This window comes from Triticum aestivum, chromosome 2B (genome assembly GCF_018294505.1).
Source record: "Triticum aestivum cultivar Chinese Spring chromosome 2B, IWGSC CS RefSeq v2.1, whole genome shotgun sequence".
NCBI classification, from domain to species: Eukaryota; Viridiplantae; Streptophyta; class Magnoliopsida; order Poales; family Poaceae; genus Triticum; species Triticum aestivum.
Window position 1 is genome coordinate 792,045,996 of NC_057798.1, and position 22,053 is coordinate 792,068,048.

Here is a 22,053-nt window from a genome sequence, read left to right on the forward strand (position 1 = left end):
GTGAGAGGTCGCCTCCACTCTGGTCGGGAATTAATGCGGCACTGACGCTCCAGGGCGATGCTAACGGTTTCATGCGGGAAGCGCGCGCTGGCAAGGGAGTATAGGTTTTGAACCGTTTCAGGTGTAGTACTGGTAGTTTGCAAAACTACTCAATTATTGCACTCAGTTTCCTAAGAAACTGTGGGAAAAACGTTACTCCGTAGCCCGCTTCCCTTCCTCTTCCACCGCCCATGCACATCCGCGGGAAGCGATCGGTCAACCCTTATATAGGAGTGCTAGCACAAAAATATGCATGCATGACCACTAAAATTTCCAGATTAAAGTGTCGCTCCGACGGGAGTATGGCGTATGTTGTTACCAGTTACCTTCGGTCGAGCCATGGCTACCGGGCGACGGCGACGAGAGAAGAGGCGGCGGGAGGGAAATGAATGCAGCTACTTTTTGGGTTCGCCCTCCGGCTCAAATAAATGCGCAGCATCACGTGTACCCGCGGGTGCACAAATTGTAACATACGTGTCTGCTTAAGTGGGCGTCACGTAACTGGTATGTGTGTGTGTGAGATTCTGAGAGACAGAGTGCGTGTGTGCGACTCTACTCTTTGGACATGTACTCAACCTTTTGCATCGGGATATAAGTATAATGGTATTTACTTTGGCTAGTGATTTACGTGGCCATGTTAACGTGGTTGTGTAAAAAAATGTCACTTCCTGCTCATGATTTGCGTTATATAATTACAAGCAAGATGCTCGTGCAATGCACGGAACATGAATATGCATTTTTTACAAAACACCTGTTGTGATTGACCCATGCAGGAGTAATCCCATGTGTAAAAACTAATGATATCTCGAGAATTTTATCAGAAAACTGGTATCTCGAGAATGTCATCGAAAAAATGAAAGATGAGAGATAAGGTGAGGAGGAGTGGAGCGTGGTGGTGACTGGTGGTCGGAATGGGCGGAGGCATGGGGATGGACGGCGCTGGCAGGCAGCAGCGGCCACCATGCTAGATTGTTCCAGAGACCTCCTTTTTTAATTTCTCGGCAATGAGGTTGTGGGAGATAAGGATGTGGAGAGAGGTGCGGGTATCTTTTGTAAATTTTTCATAGTTTGCTTTCTATCCGTCAGATATAGATCAGACGGTCTATATTACAAGATGGGAGGCACACCATCATCGCCAACTCGGTTTTTTATAAGGGTACAGATGATAAGTTTGCTAACTACTAAAAGTAAAGTGGGATTTGTCCATGTTATACAAGTAAATTAAGGTGATTTTTTATCATACGGTTAAGGTTGGATGAAGGGTGGTAGGAACAAATGCTCCGCCTAGAGCAGGTGTGTGTGAGATGGAGTCTTAGTATGTGTGTGTGGGGGGTGGGGGTGTGTGTGTGAGAGAGAGAGAGGGAGAGAGAGAGAAATGGATTCTGTGTGTGTGTGTGTGTGTTTGTGTGTGTGTGTGGGTGGGTGGGTGCGTGCGTGCGCGTGTGTGTGTATGTGTGTGTGTGTGTGTGTGAGAGAGAGAGAGAGAGAGAGAGATGGATTCTGTGTGTGTGTCTGTGTGTGTGTGTGTGTGTGTGTAATCTACCCTCTCTTAGGTAAAATATCATAGAACAAGATAGGCATTGACCCGTCATTAAGGAAAATGGACTCTCGATAATGAAGAATGGAGATCATCATGTCTCCAAGTCTTGGCCTACGCACAATGTTGCTTCCAAGTAGCTCTCTATGATGGTCGAAATATTTTCTCCAATCATTTATTATCATGGCTTCCTCACTTTTAGAAATCTGGTATGGACAGGAGTGATGTGGATACTGCGGCTGACCTGGCCGTGGTGGCCATAAGCTCATAACATGAACGTGACCTCTTGGCAACATAAGATGAGGCACACAATCCATCGGGATTTTCTGTTACCGTCGCACACCGTGTGCACTAGTGGCACATATTGACCATAATTTTGAGGAATTCGATAATAGTTATTGTAATTCTCAAGATCAGTAAAAAATGTGATAAGACCATCTTTCTCCTTATAAGTTAATTGTGCTTCATCATTGTAGTAGTAGGTTCTGTCTACCATCTTCCGTACATTTTTTGGAGAATGAAAATAAGTTGTGAATGGAAATAAGTTGTCAAATATTTTGAAATAAACAATATAAATTACTTAATAAATATGTTTTAGAAACTCACACAGCGGTAGAACTGGAAGCGTGTCAACAAGGACCCAAATGGTCATATTCTTTTCGTCGATGTCAGGATCACCAAGATCGAAGGTGGGATGCATACCCTCATGAAAATCATTCGCCTTGTAAAGGGCTTCCCAATTCAGGCAACCAAAATTGGTTGTGTTCACACAATTGTATAGATTTACAGCAAAATCATAACCATGATGGGTTCTTAGTTAAATTATCTTTGTCTCCACGCTTTCATGATCTTCAAAACCCATCTTCTCCAAGAAATAGTCTCTTGCATGGCATGGGATAAGCTAGTCGAATTGTAAAAGACGGAAATTACACGTTGAAGAAGCAGAGAAGTCATGCAAAAATAACAAAAAACAGTTGTCATCGTTGCGTATGGTATCAACATCGAAGGTCTCTTGGAGCTTGATGCTGAAGCGCCGACCTTCTACCAGGTGAGGCCTATCGCACAGACCGCGCTCATCTTTGCAGTAATCGCACATAGCCAATTCCCTTTCGTCGTCAGACATTTCCTAATAGGTAATTAATAATCCATCATCGAATACATATATAGTAGTTTGTAGCAAAGATCATCATATAACAACTAGAACACCTAAAATTTGTAGTTTGTAGTAGTTTGTAGCAAAGATCATCATCGAACCTAGTTTGTAGCAAAGATCATAATATAATCCATCATCAAATACATATATATTAGTTTGTAGCATAAACCGCTCTCATCTTTTGCATTCAATAAGCAAATAACTAATAGGTAATTAATGATCCATCATCGAATACATATATAGTAGTTTGTAGCAAAGATAATCATATAATATCACTAATACATATCGAATAATAGCTCCTCTAGGTTTAGTGGGCCGTGGTGGACACCCAAAGAGAAGGAACCATCATAGGATCATAGCTCCCGTGAGATCCCCAATGAATCTGCCAGGTACTGGAGAACCTGCCGTTTGCCAACGAAACCAAGTAGCGGTGGACGTGCGCATTCTCCTCCGTGACACGGTGCTGTACCACCTGCGCGGGGGTCTCAAGCCTCTGCACCGATGCAGGCCCACGTGACCGCCACCAAAGAAGCTCCGGGTCGACGATGGGCTGGCTCCTCATTAAGCTGCGCTCACCAGAAGTTAGCACAACCCAGTACCAGCCCGGTGGAGCCCAGTCCTGGACATGGCCCCTCGGCTCAAGTAGGAGTCCTCCGCCGAGTCGACAACTAGGATGCGGGATAGGCATCATCGACGTCGATAACAAAATGCTTAATTATGAAAACAAAATTAATAAACACTTAGCAAAATTCGGCATGACCTTTGCTAAAAGCAGGACATATCGAATGCCTGAAATTTGCCAGAACATAAACGAATCGACATTTCTGGCAAAACATAGGCCACTCGGTCAAACAACTAAGATTGTGACATCTTCAAAATATGACATATATCCACTTCAAATTTGCATATAACAGGAATAATTGTTTTACTAAAAAAATAAAAACAAATGTGATAGTTCAAAATATGATCCTAAAATTAACTAGCTAGGGTTCATACAACATTATCCTAAGATTAACTAGCTAGGGTTCATACTACATTATCCTAAGATTAAATAACTAAGATTAAACACCTAAGATTAAACAACTAAGATTAAATACCTACATTATCCTAAGATTCATACTACATTATCCTAAGATTAACTAGCAGCTAGGTTTCATACTAAATTTTCCTATGATTAAACAAATAATACTAAAAACCTAAAAATTTTAACTTGCTAGGGTTCAAAAGAAACTAGGGAGGAGGAGGAAGGAGGGAGGAGGATGTACCTCTCGGTGGAGGAGGGCTGGCGCGGGAGGAGAGCCGGCACGGGGGCCGGGGCGACCGACGGGGGAGGAGGCCGACGCGGGGGAGGGCGGTCGGCGGGAAGGAGGGCCAGCGTGGGTGAGGGCGGCCGATACAGGGAGGAGGGCCGGCGCGGGGGACATCAGCGTGCGGGGGTCGACGGCGGCGCACGGCGGGATTGAGGGAGGAGTGTGGATTGTGTGAGTGAGCTGATGAGGCCGGGGGCGCGAGCAGGGTAACGGGCCAGCGGCGTGCGAGGGAGAGAGTGGGATTAATAGCAGTGTGGGTAAAGGGCCAGTGCTACTGCTAAGCCCACTAGCTGTAGCGCCGGAGCACATCACACGCTACAGCTAAGTGGCCTGCCCTATTGGCCCCTGCGGCCTGCTAAGCAGCAGCGCGGCCCGTTTTGGCCGGCGCTACTGGTAAATACATGTAGCATGGGCGCCCAAACAGGCGCTACTGCTAAAATTCTATGTATAAGCATTTTCCTAGTAGTGGTATGACAATATGCATGCATGTGAGAATGCAGGGAAGAACGCCCGACAATTGAGCATGTGTTTTTGTCTTTAAGAGATAGTGGCATGGGCTGGAGCATGCATCTATGGCGAGTAGAGGGAGTGAGGCACAACGATTGCGCAAAAGAGATAAACCTATAAATGCATATGTATGGAGAGACATATATAGTGTGGGTGATAGGAAGCAAGACTGGGTGCGAGAAAGAAATGTTGATGAAGAAACTACAGATAGATACAAAGATGGAGATGCTAGCTATAGGGACATCCGCTAGTTTGAGTGTTGGAGATGATCGCCGGGTGGTTCAGAGGGTGAAGTTATGTGTGTGAGAGAGAAAGATAAAAAGAGGGCACTTGACTGCATGTAGAGACAAGCATATGTAGTGTGCGTGATAGGAAGCAAGAGTGAGGGAGAGAAAGAAGGTTGATGGATAAACAGATAAATAGAAAGATAAAGATGCTAGCTAGTGTGCGTTAGAGATAGGAGTCGAGTGGATCAGAAGGCTAAGTTATGTATGTGGGTGTGGGAGAGATAGAGAGAGGGTGCATGTGAGTTACATACAAACAAATATCAGAGAGAAATGATATCCCAAGAGACAGAGTTTTGTGTCTGTAAGAGAGAAAGATATTTCACAATGAGAGTGATAGCTAGAGAGACATATGAGGGAACGCAAGATATCTCTAGGGAGAGAGAGTGTGTGTGAGCGACATACAAGAGTACAGTGGAGAAATATGAGACCCTGGGAGACAGAGTTTGTGTTTTTGTGTCAGAAAGAGATATTTAAGAGGAAGAGTCATAGGTTCTCATACCTAAGGTGTGAAACACATCTCTGTATGAGGGGTGTGCGAGTGGCACATAGGGGAATAGTAGAGAGAAATGAGATCCCGGGAGACAAAGTTTTGTGTTTGTGTGAGAGAAAGAGATTCCACATGAAGAATCATAGTTAGAGTCACATAGAATGGAGCGAGATATACTTAGGGAGAGATAGAGAGATGGGTCGAGGGAGAGAGTACCGTCAGTGTGTTACAAAGATAAAAGATCATTGTCGACATACAGGTAGCACGAGAGATACCCGAGAGACGACGAATGCATATAGGTATAGAGAGATAGTCCTATATAAGCACTAGTGATAGCTATATGAGACGAATATCTGGATTAAAGGGGATTCGAATATTTAAACTGGATCAACAATACCATATCGCAAATTGGTGTATCAAATATGCATATTCATTTGAATTTGGGGACACGTGTAATGTTATCTAGTTTATCAATATTGGTGATCCATATATTCTTTAATTAGAAACAATGCATGTCACGCCCAATATACGATCCTATCCAAAAGGAAGTCGAAGGTCCCACCAAGGATAGACCCGCATATTGAAACGCTTTTGCAAGGTGGATATAATTACATCAACATTACATAATAGATGGGGATACATACATAAGGCATACAATGCCACACGAGTACAACATCACAATACATCAGAGCATCATCCGACTACGGACGGAACACAAACAGAAACTCAAACGACATCCACCCTGCTAGCCCAGGCTGCCGACCTGGAACCTATCCCCTGATCGAAGAAGCAGAAGAAGAAATCAACGCAAGCAAGCATCGCTCTCGCGTCATGATCATCGCATAACCTGTACCTACAACTCTAAACGGGATTACACTATATGTTGCGTGTGTGAAACACATTTTACATGTTTGAGAAGTAAAAAACCCGCATGAAACACACATTAATTGGAGACAGTTAGCGAGGAATGCATACATTGGATTTCAACATAAAGTGGTTTCAAATATTTGAAAATCCAAATTGATGGATACAACCTTATGAATCTGAGATCATGGCATTTGTAAACCATATTTATGTATAAAGGGTGTTGTGCTTTTGAAAGTATGTATAAAAAATGTTGTATATAGAATTTATTCCAATTGAAAATGGATCCGGCCCGAAAAAATAGAATACAAATGGGATTTGAATTGAGTTGCACGGTAAACGTGCACTCTACAAAATTTGAACGAAGCGGGGAAAGTCGCAGTAACCGCCCGAAACCAAAATCTGCGAGATGGAAATTACTGCTGCCTATCCCTACCACGCAAAGCCTATCTGCTTGATTTCTATAGGTTTCGATAGGGGTAGGTTCGTAATTTCACTCAAACATGACATAACCGCCTGTCACCCGGATTCATACACGGTGGGCGCCAAAACACAGTGTGTCCTTGGCCGAAATTGATTCCCTCCCCGATTCATACACGGTGGGCGCCAAAAACAAACTCTCGTCGGCAAATATTCGGTGTATGCGAGATTACCGTCCTATCCCCAACCGACTAATATTGCTGTGATGTAGGAAATTTGAAATGGGGGCTAAGTTTGTAAATTTCCTCGCATTTGAGACAAGCGTGCCTGAAGACATGGTTCCCCCCTTCCTCTCTACCTCCATTTCCCCATTCGTACTCCATGGGCGCCAAAACACCCTCTCCACCCCAGCCTCCTCTGTATGCCACCCCCATCCACCGCTGTACTCGTCCACCATGCCGGAGCTGATACCCCGACGCCGCCGTCCATTACAAGAGATGGAGCTCTCTCATCTACGGCTTCGGACCGGGATCCTTGCATCCCGTCCTCTCGCTTCATCCCCGCCGTCGTCCACCTTGCCGGCGCAACTCCTACGACCATCTCGTCCACCGCGCCACGCCACCACCGTCTACCCTCCTAGATCTGCTTCCATGCCGCCGACAGCCATCGCTACCGCAGCACCGTCAAATTCTCAGCAGATGTATACACAGCGCCGCACCAAAGGCGGTACTCTTTCGTATCTGCTCAACTTATTTATCGCAGCAAGAAAATAGATCGCCACTACTTTACTCTGATTTCTTGGCCATCACTTACTTCCTAGTTCAAAGCAAACATTGGTTGCGAAGTTGCCTTTGTCCGGTTTGCACCTTCAGATCCGCCATGGCACGCTCAACATATACTCCCTATGCTTATGGTTTTCCCCTTTTATATTCCTCACTAGTTAAATCACAGTAGACTAAATTTCAAAATTGGGTCAGTCGATTTTTCAGAGCTCGTCGGAGTTCGCCGGTGCCAACGAAGGGGCTCGGGTGGGGATGGTGGTTGTGAGGGGCGGTGGTGGGGCCTCGTCAAACCAAGAAAACTCTACGCGGGTGGGGGCGGGGGTGGGGTGGGGGTGGCGGAGGAACACCGACGGTGGGGGCCGGTGGTCCGATCGGCGGCCCGTGCGGTGTTCTGTATGCGAAGAATCAGAGATGAGGAAGAAGAAGGGTTAGGAGATGTAGGAAGTTCATCCAACCGCCTGAAATGGTCGAGTGACCCAAATAATAAAAGTCACGCGACTTGCATGCAGACATGCCTTTATATTCCGTACCATCATCATACCTGCTTAGCACTGCTCCTGAATCCATCAAGCTAAACAACGTGCCACTCAAAATTCCAAACTCGTTGCTCAAGTACGAATCTGAATGATGTTGATATTACTAAAACAGATAACATTTAATTGGTCAGCTAATGTTCCTACTTTACTTTCGAAAAGCACGTGCACCACATATATAGAGACAGTAGGGAGTTGCTATCTTAATGCGCTCTGGTTCACCATGTGTGGGCACTGCGCAACAAACATTTTATTATCCAAAATCTGCTTGCTCTTCTTTAGCATGTTCCTCTTCCGTTCTTCTTTAATAAGTACTCTCTCTGTTCCTAAATACAAGTCTTTGTATAGGTTCCACCACGGACTACATATGAAACAAAATGAGTGAATCTACACTCTAAAATGTATCTGGATACATCTGTATGTGATCCATAGTGGAAATATGTACAAAGACTTATATTCTGGAATGGATGGGAGTATGATAGTAGTACAGTATGTTCCTTATAGTGAAGATGAGCAGGGACATTTGCACTGTAGAGGTCTATACAGTCGGTTGTGATGGACACTTTGAACTATTCGGGCCTCTTAGATTCGTAGGATTTTGTGAAAGGAATAGGATTTGTAGTGGCCTGCCCACTTGAATCCTATAAGAATAACAAGGAAATGCGGGGGGCTGTGTTGCCTTTGAGAGTTACACTGATATTAACCGTGCCACACCTTCAGTTGAAGAGAGCTGGTATCTGAAGCCTTTCTAGACGTACCGGCAATACTAGCACATATATTCCAGCAAGTTCCACTTTGCTGATTTCACTCTGATGCTTACGATTTTCCCGTTATATCTACACTATGATCTGTGTAGCTGCTTTGTGTCGCACTAGCAGTGTGCACTCTTCAAGCTAAACACTGCAATGACTTACAATTTTTTTTTATTTTTTTCGGTCAATGACTTACAAAATTGGCACCAAGGCATTCAGTGCCATTCTGGATGCAATGAAACTCATACGCTCCCCACCTGTTGATTCTTGTTCAGGATATGATCCTAATGACCATTTTAACCTCGAGGAGTCAAAGGCAGATGGCATGTCCTGTTCACCCATCAAGGTGCCTATTCTAGTTTGGCAAGGTTTTATTGATTGCGTGTATCTTGCATCTGTTGTCTTGCATTTCTTCTACTTTGTTGCACCGCCATCTACTTAGTTTACTCATCATATATGTCGAGATGCCATGCCCATCCATTATCAATACATATTCCATCTGTCATCATACCATGTTTTTTCACTCAAATGTTGTTCTTGTGCATCAGACATCAAAAAGGAAGAGGGTGATTGCCGAACCTGAAGGAGCACCAGCAAAGTCCTTGAAAAACGTGGTGGTGCCGGAGAAATCAGACAGCACCCCACTTATATTGGCTGTACAACCAGTGACACAAAACGTAGGAGTGACTCCAGCAGATTGTACCCATACTTCACTGGCCACAGCACTAGCCCCACCACACAGGACCTGCACTCCAGCAAAAGGTATACCGATTTTAGTTGCCATAGCACTAGCCATACCACAGAAAAATCCCACTCCAGCAAAAAGTACAACAAGTCCACCGACCGAAGACCTATCCCAACTGCAGAGACGGCCAATTCCTGCAGATTGGAACCCCATTCTAGTTATTCCCAGTTTAAAAGACAATGCTTTCAATGTTGTTAGGGACTACATGCATATATTCCCATCATGGGAAGATTATAGTGAAGACAAACACCATTTTCACATCTTCCCGTCCAATTTATATGTAAGTGCTATTACTCATGGTTATTATTTTCCTATTTTCTGCTGATTGAACACATCAATGATTTACATCACTTTGTTGTAAGTAGGCCAGGGTCAATCTGGATAGTCATGACGAGCAAATCTTGCTTGTGCTTTTCAAGTAAGCATTGCAGCAGTATCGGTGTTACCTGAGGAAATCACACTTTGATGGCAAGTCTATAAATGAATTTCCAGTGAAGTCACCTGTGCTAAATTTAGAAGACATTGAATGGAAAAACCTTGTTATGCACTGGTCTCGTTCCTAGGCTGAGGTACTATCTATGAAAGCACATGACAATTTCAACTTCTACTTTTCAACATGTGCATTACGGATCTTTTTTGCAGGAAATCTGCTCGAAGAAGAATTCCGGTTTGAAAAGAACGACAGGATATCACACATATGCTGCCCGCTGCTTTGCTCTTGTTAGTACCTGTTGTCCTATATCACTGTACTTGCATACATACATGGTTCATTATGTGACAGCAGTATGCATGATAGCTTCCTTATCAATTGTTCGCTCCAAATTATCTGATCTGTACGAATGGTTATATTAGTGTAGAATATATTCAATGCCAATGAATTATTTTAGCTCTGCATTGTTCTTGTAAGTACGTGTTGTCCTTTATCAGTGTACTTATATTGACAGGTAGTCGTTCATGTACCATCACTTTGCATCTTATTTTCCTTTTCCCTTCATTTTCTACAAATAAGATCTATATTTACTCTTACCATAAGGTTGGATAACACCGATGGTACTGAAGAAGTTTAGCTGTGCATTGCTCTTGACCGTACATTTTGCCTGTATCGTTGTACTTATATTTATAGCTACTTGGTTATGTAGCATCACTCTTCGTCTTATCTTAAATATTCTCCATTTTTTCTTATATTATCACATCTATATTTACTCTTAACAAAATGTAGAATAAAGGCAATACTTATGAAGAAGATTCTGTGGTAAACTTCTTGAATTGCCCCCCCCCCAACAGCATGGACAAGGGCTTTATAGAGCCTGTCTTCACCAATAATGTAAGTTTGTCCTTCTCAAGCCTTCAAACTTCGTTGTGTATATTTGATTAGGCATGACTGCAACAACTGTTTATTTTTGGTGTTTGCATCAAATTACATGTTTAAAGTTTATTATGTAGTTCATAAACAAAAGTTTGTCCTTCTCAATTTAAGTTTTCAGTTGTACAACGAAGTTCCTTCTTCATACCATGTAAACTAAACTATACAGAGCAAGTGATCTTCTTTTGCACTGCATGTATGCTTCTGTTCTTGATCCGTAATCCAGTGGTGTGGTGAACCTACCCACTACATCACAATGTCACATTCTGCAATGTCTTAACTATGAACAATGTCATATCATTCTACTATTATTTAAACCATCTCTTTATTTGTCAATCTGAAATGGGATAAATTGACAGCACACTAACCATTGATACTTATGAGTTCTTGATCTGTAATCTAGTGGTGTCGTGAAGCTGCCAACTCCTTCACAATGTCATTTCCTGCCATGTCTTGACCTGAACAATACCATGTTGTGTTAATGCAATTTTAAAGTGTGTCACTTTATTCGTTAGTAAGAAATGTGATGAATTGTCAGCACTGGTACTTTTATGTGCAAAACCTGCCATCTATCTACTTGTTTATCTTTGAGAGTGAGGAGGATATAAGTGTTAAACAAGCGCAGTCTCATCAGCTTGCTCAGCTGCTTGCGCAGCAGCTCCCCAATAGGGCTAACCTTTCCTGAACTCTACTGAAGTGTTGTCGGTTTTGTATATTATTTTGTCGGCGTGTTTAGTTGCACTAGTGGCGATCTTTGACGCCCAGTGTATGTAATCTAATGTCTGCTTGTGCTTTATTATCATAGTGGCGAACTTTGATGCCCACTGGATGTAATATGGCGTAATTTCTTTATTGTATAGTCTAGGTTTTTTCTTATTCACGATGCTGCAGTTATTTTATTGTATATATATCCTGTCTTCGAAGTAAACCGGCCAAACCGTAAAATTACAGTACATAATTGGGCCGTCATGAAATCACGATGTATGATCCGCATCATGGGCCCCGTCGTCTTGGTCCATTAAAAGGCCTACATGTAAACTGGCCCACTAGTAGATTCGGGCCTTTAATAGGCCGAGTAAACCGCCGGCCCTCTTTTCGCAAGAAAACTCAATGGGCTTTTATGAGGCTGAGAAGTAGGTTGGGCATGAAACGTGTCGAACAGCTCACGGGCCGGCAGCAGCCCGAGATGGACCCCGACCCATGATTGTGCCAATGAAATCATGGGCTTTTAACAGGCCAAAATTGTCTCAGTCCTTGTTTGGCAGAATCAGATTATCAGCTGCGAGCAGGCCGGATGCAAACCGGGCCGTAGTTAGGCCCAACTATATGACGGGCTTTTAACAGGCCGAAATTAATATGGGGCCGAAATGATAAACGTGCCCTTAACAGGATGAAACTAATATCAGGCCGAATTACTAAATGGGCCTTTAATAAGTGGGCCCAAAAGCGTAGCGTCCAGTTGACAGGCCGAATCTCATAAGGGCCATAGTTTAGCACAAAGTCTCTTAAAGGGCCGGACCTGATCTGGGCCGTAATTTGGCCCACAACATGGTAGGCTTTTAACAGGCCGGATATCATATGGGCCATTATTAGGCCCGGAACGTGGCAGACCATTAATGGACTGGACCAAATATGGGCCGGTATTTGGCCCAAAACATGGCAGCCAGTTAATGGGCCGGCCTACTAGGGTCCTCAAAATCTTGTGGGCCTACAGCTGGGCAGGCCCATTAATGTCGGCAAAAACATGTGGGCCTTTAGATGGTCCGGCCCATTATGGTCTGCAAAAATCTTGTGGGCCTTTACCTGGGCCAGCACATTATGGCCCGCAAAAATCTTGTGGGCCTTTACCTGGGCCGGCCCATTATGGCCCGCTAAATCTTGTGGGCCTTTAGCTGGGCCAGCCCTTTACGGTATGCAAAATCTCATGGGCCTTTACCTGGGCCGGCACATTATGGCCCGCTAAATATTGTGGGCCTTTAGCTGGGCTAGCCCATTATGGTCCGCAAAATCTCGTGGGCCTTTACCTGGGCCGGCCAATTATGGCCCGCTAAATCTTATGGGCCTTTAGCTGGGCCAGCCCATTATGGTTCGCAAAATCTCGTGGGCCTTTAGCTGGGCCGACCCATTATCGTCCGCAAAAATCTTGTGGGCCTTTATTTGGGCCGGCTCATTTCAACTTTTTGGGCCACTTTTGGGTCGGTACACGTGTCAACGTATCATAGGCGCATCTCGCCCATTGGATGAGTGACACCTGTGCCAACGCGAAGCTGACACGTGTTTCCTCCAGCCAATGATGATTTTACACGTGGAAAATCCTCATTGGTCTGGGCTATTAACGGGTTATCAGATTGAAAACCGAACCCAATAGCTTAATGATACGTCTCCAATGTATCTATAATTTATGAAGTATTCATGCTATTATATTATCTGTTTTAGATGTTTAATGGGCTTTATTATACACTTTTATATTATTTTTGGGACTAACCTATTAACCTAGAGCCCAGTGCCAGTTTCTATTTTTTCTTTGTTTTTGAGTTTTACAGAAAAGGAATACCAAACGGAGTCCAATTGACGTGCCAATTTTTGATGATTTTTTATGGACCAAAAGAAGCCCCTGGAGTAAACGAGTTGGGCCAGAAGAGTCCCGCGCTGTCCACGAGGGTGGGGGGCACGCCCACCCCCACTAGGTGTGGGCCCCTATCTCGTAGACGTCACGGGCACCTCCTTGACATGAGACCTACGCCAAAAAATCCTATAAATACAGAAACCTCCAGAAAATAACCTAGATGGGCAGTTCCGCCGCCGCAAGCCTCTGTAGCCACAAAAAACCAATCAGGACCCTGTTCCGGCACCCTGCCGGAGGGGGGATCCCTCATCGGTGGCCATCTTCATCATCCCGGCGCTCTCCATGACGAGGAGGGAGTAGTTCACCCTCGGGGCTGAGGGTATGTACCAGTAGCTATGTGTTTGATCTCTCTCTCATGTTCTCTCTATGGCACGATCTTGATGTATCGCGAGCTTTTCTATTATAGTTGGATCTTATGATGTTTCTTCCCCCTCTACTCTCTTGTGATGAATTGAGTTTTCCCTTTGAAGTTAGCTTGTCGGATTGAGTCTTTAAGGAACTGAGAACACTTGATGTATGTCTTGCCGTGCTTATCTGAGGTGACAATGGGATATCACGTGATCCACTTGATGTATGTTTTGGTGATCAAATTGCGGGTTCCGCCCATGAACCTATGCATAGGGGTTGGCACACGTTTTCATCTTGACTCTCCGGTAGAAACGTTGGTTGAATAGATGAATCTGGGATTGTGTGATGCATATCGTATAATCATGCCCACTGATACTTGAGGTGACAATGGAGTATCTAGGTGACATTAGGGGTTTGATTGATTTGTGTCTTAAGGTGTTATTCTAGTATGAAGTCTATGATAGATTGAATCGAAGGAATAGCTTTATGTTATTTTACTACGGACTCTTGAATAGATAGATCAAAAAGGATAACTTTGAGGTGGTTTCGTACCCTACATAATCTCTTTGTTTGTTCTCCGTTATTAGTGGCTTTGGAGTGACTCTTTGTTGCATGTTGAGGGATAGTTATGTGACCAATTATGTTATTATTGTGGAGAGAACTTGCACTAGTGAAAGTATGAACCTTAGGACTTGTTTCCTACCATTGCAGTACCGTTTACGCTCACTTTTATCGCTTGCTACCTTGCTGTTTTTATAATTTCAGATTACAAATACCTTTATCTACTATCCATATTGCACTTGTATCACCATCTCTTCGCCAAACTAGTGCACCTATACAATTTACCATTGTATTGGGTGTGTTGGGGACACAAGAGACTCTTTGTTATTTGGTTGCAGGGCTGCTTGAGAGAGACCATCTTCATCCTACGCCTCCCACGGATTGATAAACCTTAGGTCATCCACTTGAGGGAAATTTGCTACTGTCCTACAAACCTCTGCACTTGGAGGCCCAACAACATCTACAAGAAGAAGGTTGTGTAGTAGACATCACTTAATGGTGTTCCCTTACGGTGGATGCCACGTGTTGTTCACCCTTGACGAAAGTACCTCTGTGACAAGCGATTTATCGTCATGGTAGTGGACACTTCCGTGATGATAATTTTGGTAATGTCATGGAACACTTCTACGACAACACAGGTATGACTATCTTGATTCTGTCATAAAATCGTCATGGATGTACATGCATGACAGAAAACGCGACCTACTGTGACAAACACGTATCATGACGGAAGTGTATTTTTTTGTAGTGTTGGCAGCCGCAGCTTCCCGGCAATCAGTGCACGTGATAACTTCCTTGCCGGGAACCTCGGTCTTGTCCTTCTTGCCAATACTAGGCGTGCCCGATCCTTCAACGTCATCAATGCATTGTCCTTGCACCTCTTATAGCGCTTCTTGTTCTTTTCTTCTGACTGGTGGCCTCGTTATCATCCTCTGAGTTGATGTCAATGTCATCCTCTTCTCAGGGGAGCCGCCTCCCCTCCTCTACTCGAGCACACTTATCCACTAGAGTGTGAAGCTCCTTCATAGTCTTGGGAAATCAAACGTTCATCTTGGAACATATCCGACGATTGCGCACGTTGGAATGGAACGCAACTATCATGGCTGGCAGGTGGATGTCTAGAATGTTTCTGTGTACTCTGTTGAACCTCTGCATGTACTTCCACAGAGCCTCTCCTTCCTTCTGTGGGAGGAGCTGCAAGTCACTAGGTCACCCAGGTTCTTGATGGCCGCCTATGACGGCGCCAACAAACTTATGGCATAGGTCAGCCTAGGTTGAAATGGAGTTCTCCTACAGGTGCATTAGCCAAGACCTCACATTTGGCTTGAGTGCCAAAGGGAAGTAACTGGCAAACGCCTTCTCGTCTCTTACCCCGGTAGCTTGAACAGCGATGATGTAGATGCTCGAGAACTCCACCGGGTTCAGTCTCCCATCATAATTCTCTGGTATTTCTGGCATGAACGCGCGAGTGGAAGGCCAACGGACTTGCCGCAACTCACAGGTGAAGGCGGGGCACCCAGCCTTGAACGGCAGGTACCCACCTTCGTCGAGCGCGGGCTCATCGATGTTGGGGCCGTCGCGCCTGTTTGACTAGCGGTGGGTGTCGTGGCGCACGCGTCACGGTCACCCAGCCATGAAAGGCAGGTACCCACCTTCGTCGAGTGCGGGCTCATCGATGTTGGTGCCGTCGCGCCTGTTTGACTGGCGGTGGGTGTTGTGGCGCTGCTCGATGGCGACGCGTGCACCTTCCAGTTGCCCGTCCTCCAGGACTCGCCGTTGGCCTTGACGTGCTCGACGGTCGGACGAAGCCATCGAGACATCGTTAGGTTCTTGATGGCGGGGCTTGGGCCGTAGCCTTTGCGTAGGCTGCCGCTGAGGGGACTGCACCTTAGGGTGACCCCTTCGGCATGGCCAGCAGAATGGGCCGTTGTTGTCGTCTGGGGAGGCAGCGGCGGGCCAGCTTGTTGTGATCCTCCCGCCTTGGTGTATCCAATCAGGCTTTGAATGGTGGCCCTCCACTCATCCATCTGATTGGCTGCCGGCAGAAATCTCAACAGCAGTTGGGCCCACGCCATGGCCTCAGAAGTGGTGCTTGGCATGGATGACGATGTAGACTGTAACATCGCCTGGCTCCTGACGATGCCAGTAGTAGCTGCCTCGTGTTCCCGTCGTCGTGAGCCTGCTTCCAGGGTGCCGCAGTGACGAGTTGGAGGCGCTTAAAGGCCAGCGACCCTGTTTGGTGCATCGGATGTGTCAGCTCATTCCGGGGGTGGCGCATGTCCTGTGGCCGTGTCCGCAACAGCAGCAATCAAAGAGCTGCGATTCGCCCAGAGCGAGTGCCACCATTGTGGCTGTGCCCTTTAGTTGGGCGAAGAGGTGCAAACGGAATGATATCTCCATATATACCTCGTGGAGCATGGCAGCTAGGATGTTGTTGGTGCTATCCTTCTCCAGTGCCTCCCGCCCTGGCATCGGCCACAGGGGAGGTGGTGACAATGCCACCTGCGCCGACCACATCCCCTATAGCGTCCATATCTCCGTGCCTCCCCATAGCCCCCGCGGCATCGGCGGCTGCGTGTGACGGGACCTTGGAAGTGCATGGATGGGCTGCGACATCGGGCTTCTTCTTGGGCGCCGTGGACAATGGAGCGGTCGATGAAGATGACGTGCTGCTTACGCTTCTCGGGTTCACGCAAAAGCCCCCCTACCTGGCGCGCCAAAGATGTCATGGGAAACCACGGCCACCTATGGCGCCATCAGCCCCTTGTGGTTCGGCAAGGGGGACGATGCTACTTCTTGAGCTTGCGTTGGTTTTTCCCTTGAAGAGGAAAGGGTGATGCAGCAAAGTAGAAATAAGTATTTCCCTCAGTTAGAGAACTAAGGTATCAATCCAGTAGGAGACGACGCACAAGCCACCAATACTTGCACAAACAATCAAACAATTTGCACCCAACGCGATAATGGGGTTGTCAATCCCTTCACAATCACTTGCAAAAGTGAGATCTGGTAGAGATAGATAAACAAAAGATAAAATATTTTGGGGTTTTTTGGTTTATAGATCTGAAAGTAAAAGATTGCAAAATAGTAGATCAGAAACTAATATGATGGAAAATAGACCTGTGGGCCATAGGTTTCACTAGAGGCTTCTCTCATGAAGGCAAATAATACGGTGGGTGAACAAATAATTGTCGAGCAATTGATAGAAAAAGCGCAAAGTTATGATGATATCCAAGGCAATGAATATGAAATATAGGCATCATGTCCGTCTCAAGTAGACTGATTCCTGCCTGCATCTACTACTATCACTCCACACATCGGCCGACTCCTGCTTGCATCTAGAGTATTAAGTTCATGAAGAACAGAGTAACGCTTTAAGTAAGATAACATGATGTAGAGGAATAAACTCAAGCAATATAATGTAAACCCCATCTTTTTATCCTCAATGGAAACAATACCATATGTGCCTTGCTGCCCCTACTGTCACTGGGAAAGGACACCGCAAGATTGAACCCAAAGCTAAGCACTTCTCCCATTGCAAGAAAAACCAATCTAGTTGGTCAAACTAGACCAATAGTTCGAAGAGAATTACAAATATATCAAATCACGCATATAAGAATTCAGAGAAGATTCAAATAATATTCATAGATAAATAGATCATAAATCCATAATTCATTGAATCTCGACAAACACACCGCAAAAGAAGATTACATCTGATAGATCACCAAGAACATCGAGGAGAACATGGTATTGAGAATCAAAGAGGGAGAATAAGCCATCTAGCTACTAGCTATGGACCTACGGAGGTCAGAGGTAAACTATCCATGCTTCATCGAAAGGACAATAGAGTTGATGTAGATGCCCTCCGTGATCGAATCCCCCTCCGGCAGGATGCTGGAAAAGGCCCCTAGATGGGATCTCATGGGAAGAGAATGTTGCGGCGGTGCAAAAAGTGTTTTCGTGGATACCTCTGGTGGTTTGGGAATATATGTGAATATATAGGAGGAAGATCTAGGTCAGGGGTCACCAAGGGGCCCACAAGGTAGGGGGCGCACCCTACCCCCCTAGGCGCGCCATCCCCCCTTGTCGCCGCCTCGTGGCTCTTCTGACTTGGTCTCCAAGTCTCCTGGGTGTCTTCTGGTCCAAGAAAAATCATCGCGAAGGTTTTCTTCCGTTTGGTATTCCTTTTCTGCGAGGCTCAAAAACAAGGAAAAAACAGAAACTACCACTGGGCTCTAGGTTAATAGCTTAGTCCCAAAAATAAACGGGATTACTCTAAACGGGATTACACTATATGTTGCGTGTGTGAAACACATTTTACATGTTTGAGAAGTAAAAAACCCGCATGAAACACACATTAATTGGAGACAGTTAGCGAGGAATGCGTACATTGGATTTCAACATAAAGTGGTTTCAAATATTTGAAAATCCAAATTGATGGATACAACCTTATGAATCTGAGATCATGGCATTTGTAAACCATATTTATGTATAAAGGGTGTTGTGCTTTTGAAAGTATATATAAAAAATGTTGTATATAGAATTTATTCCAATTGAAAATGGATCCCGCCCGAAAAAAATAGAATACAAATGGGATTTGAATTGAGTTGGCACAGTAAACGTGCACTCTGCAAAATTTGAACGAAGCGGGGAAAGTCGCAGTAACCGCCCGAAACCAAAATCTGCGAGATGGAAATTACTGCTGCCTATCCCTACCACGCAAAGCCTATCTGCTCGATTTCTATAGGTTTCGATAGGGGTAGGTTCGTAATTTCACTCAAACATGACATAACCGCCTGTCACCCGGATTCATACACGGTGAGCGCCAAAACACAGTGTGTCCTTGGCCGAAATTGATTCCCTCCCCGATTCATACACGGTGGGCGCCGAAAACAAACTCTCGTCGGCAAATATTCGGTGTATGCGAGGTTACCGTCCTATCCCCAACCGACTAATATTGCTGTGATGTAGGAAATTTGAAACGGGGGCTAAGTTTGTAAATTTCCTCGCATTTGAGACAAGCGTGCCTGAAGACATGGTTCCCCCCTTCCTCTCTACCTCCATTTCCCCATTCGTACTCCGTGGGCGCCAAAACACCCTCTCCACCCCAGCCTCCTCTGTATGCCACTCCCATCCACCGTTGTACTCCTCCACCATGTCGGAGCTGATACCCCGATGCCGCCGTCCATTACAAGAGATGGAGCTCTCCCATCTACGGCTTCGGACCGGGATCCTTGCATCCCGTCCTCTCGCTTCATCCCCGCCGTCGTCCACCTTGCCGGCGCCACTCCTACGACCATCTCGTCCACCGCGCCACGCCACCACCATCTACCCTCCTAGATCTGCTGCCATGCCGCCGACAGCCATCGCTACCGCAGCACCGTCAAATTCTCAGCTGATGCATACACGGCGCCGCACCAAAGGCGGTACTCTTTCGTATCTGCTCAACTTATTTATCGCAGCAAGAAAATAGATCGCCACTACTTTACTCTGATTTCATGGCCATCACTTACTTCCTAGTTCAAAGCAAACATTGGTTGCGAAGTTGCCTTTGTCCGGTTTGCACCTTCAGATCCGCCATGGCACGCTCAACATATACTCCCTATGCTTATGGTTTTCCCCTTCTATATTCCTCACTGGTTAAATCACAGTAGACTAAATTTCAAAATTATGTCAATCGATTTTTCAGAGCTCGTCGGAGTTCGCCGGTGCCAACGAAGGGGCTCGGGTGGGGATGGTGGTTGTGAGGGGCGGTGGTGGGGCCTCGTCGAACCAAGAAAACTCTATGTGGGTGGGGGCGGGGGTGGGGTGGGGGTGGCGGAGGAACACCGACGGTGGGGGCCGGTGGTCCGGTCGGCGGCCCGTGCGGTGTTCTGTATGCGAAGAATCAGAGATGAGGAAGAAGAAGGGTTAGGAGATGTAGGAAGTTCATCCAACCGCCTGAAATGGTCGACTGACCCAAATGATAAAAGTCACGCGACTTGCATGCAGACATGCATTTATATTCCGTACCGTCATCGTACCTGCTTAGCATTGCTCCCGAATCCATCAAGCTAAACAACGTGCCACTCATAATTCCAAATTCGTTTCTCAAGTACGAATCTGATATGATGTTGATATTACTAAAACAGATAACATTTAATTGGTCAGCTAATGTTCCTACTTTACTTTCGAAAAGCACGTGCACCACATATACAGAGACAGTAGGGAGTTGCTTTCTTAATGCGCTCTGGTTCACCATGTGTGGGCACTGCGCAACAAACATTTTATTATCCAAAATCCGCTTGCTCTTCTTTAGCATGTTCCTCTTCCGTTCTTCTTTAATAAGTACTCTCTCTGTTCCTAAATACAAGTCTTTGTATAGGTTCCACCACGGACTACATATGGAGCAAAACGAGTGAATCTACACTCTAAAATGTATCTGGATACATCTGTATGTGATCCATAGTGGAAATCTCTACAAAGACTTATATTTTGGAATGGATGGGAGTATGATAGTAGTACAGTATGTTCCTTGTAGTGCAGATGAGCAGGGACATTTGCACTGTAGAGGTCTATACTGTCGATTGTGATGGACACTTTGAACTATTCGGGCCTCTTAGATTCGTAGGATTTTGTGAAAGGAATAGGATTTGTAGTGGCCTGCCCACTTGAATCCTATAAGAATAACAAGGAAATGCGGGGGCTGTGTCGCCTTTGAGAGTTACACTGATATTAACCGTGCCACACCTGCAGTTGAAGAGAGCTGGTATCTTAAGCCTTTCTAGCCATACCGGCAATACTAGCACATATATTCCAGCAAGTTCCACTTTGCTGATTTTACTCTGATGCTTACGATTTTCCCGTTATATCTACGCTATGATCTGTGTAGCTGCTTTGTGTCGCACTAGCAGTGTCCACTCTTCAAGCTAAACACTGCAATGACTTACAATTTTTTTTATTTTTTTAGGTCAATGACTTACAAAATTGGCACCAAGGCATTCAGTGCCATTCTGGATGCAATGAAACTCATACGCTCCCCACCTGTTGATTCTTGTTCAGAATATGATCCTAATGACTATTTTAACCTCGAGGAGTCAAAGGCAGATGGCATGTCCTGTTCACCCATCAAGGTGCCTATTCTAGTTTGGCAAGGTTTTATTGATTGCGTGTATCTTGCATATGTTGTCTTGCATTTCTTCTACTTTGTTGCACCGCCATCTGCTTAGTTTACTCATCATATATGTCGAGATGCCATGCCCATCCATTATCAATACATATTCCATCTGTCATCATACCATGTTTTTCACTCAAATGTTGTTCTAGTGCATCAAACATCAAAAAGGAAGAGGGTGATTGCCGAACCTGAAGGAGCACCAGCTAAGTCCTTGAAAAACGTGGTCATACCACAGAAAAATCCCACTCCAGCAAAAAGTACAGCAAGTCCACCGACCGAAGACCTATCCCAACTGCAGAGACGGCCAATTCCTGCAGATTGGAACCCCATTCCAGTTATTCCCAGTTTAAAAGACAATGCTTTCAATGTTGTTAGGGACTACATGCATATATTCCCATCATGGGAAGATTATAGTGAAGACAAACACCATTTTCCCATCTTCCCGTCCAATTTACATGTAAGTGCTATTATTCATGGTTATTATTTTCCTGTTTTCTGCTGATTGAACACATCAATGATTTACATTACATTGTTGTAAGTAGGCCAGGGTCAATCTGGATAGTCATGACGAGCAAATCTTGCTTGT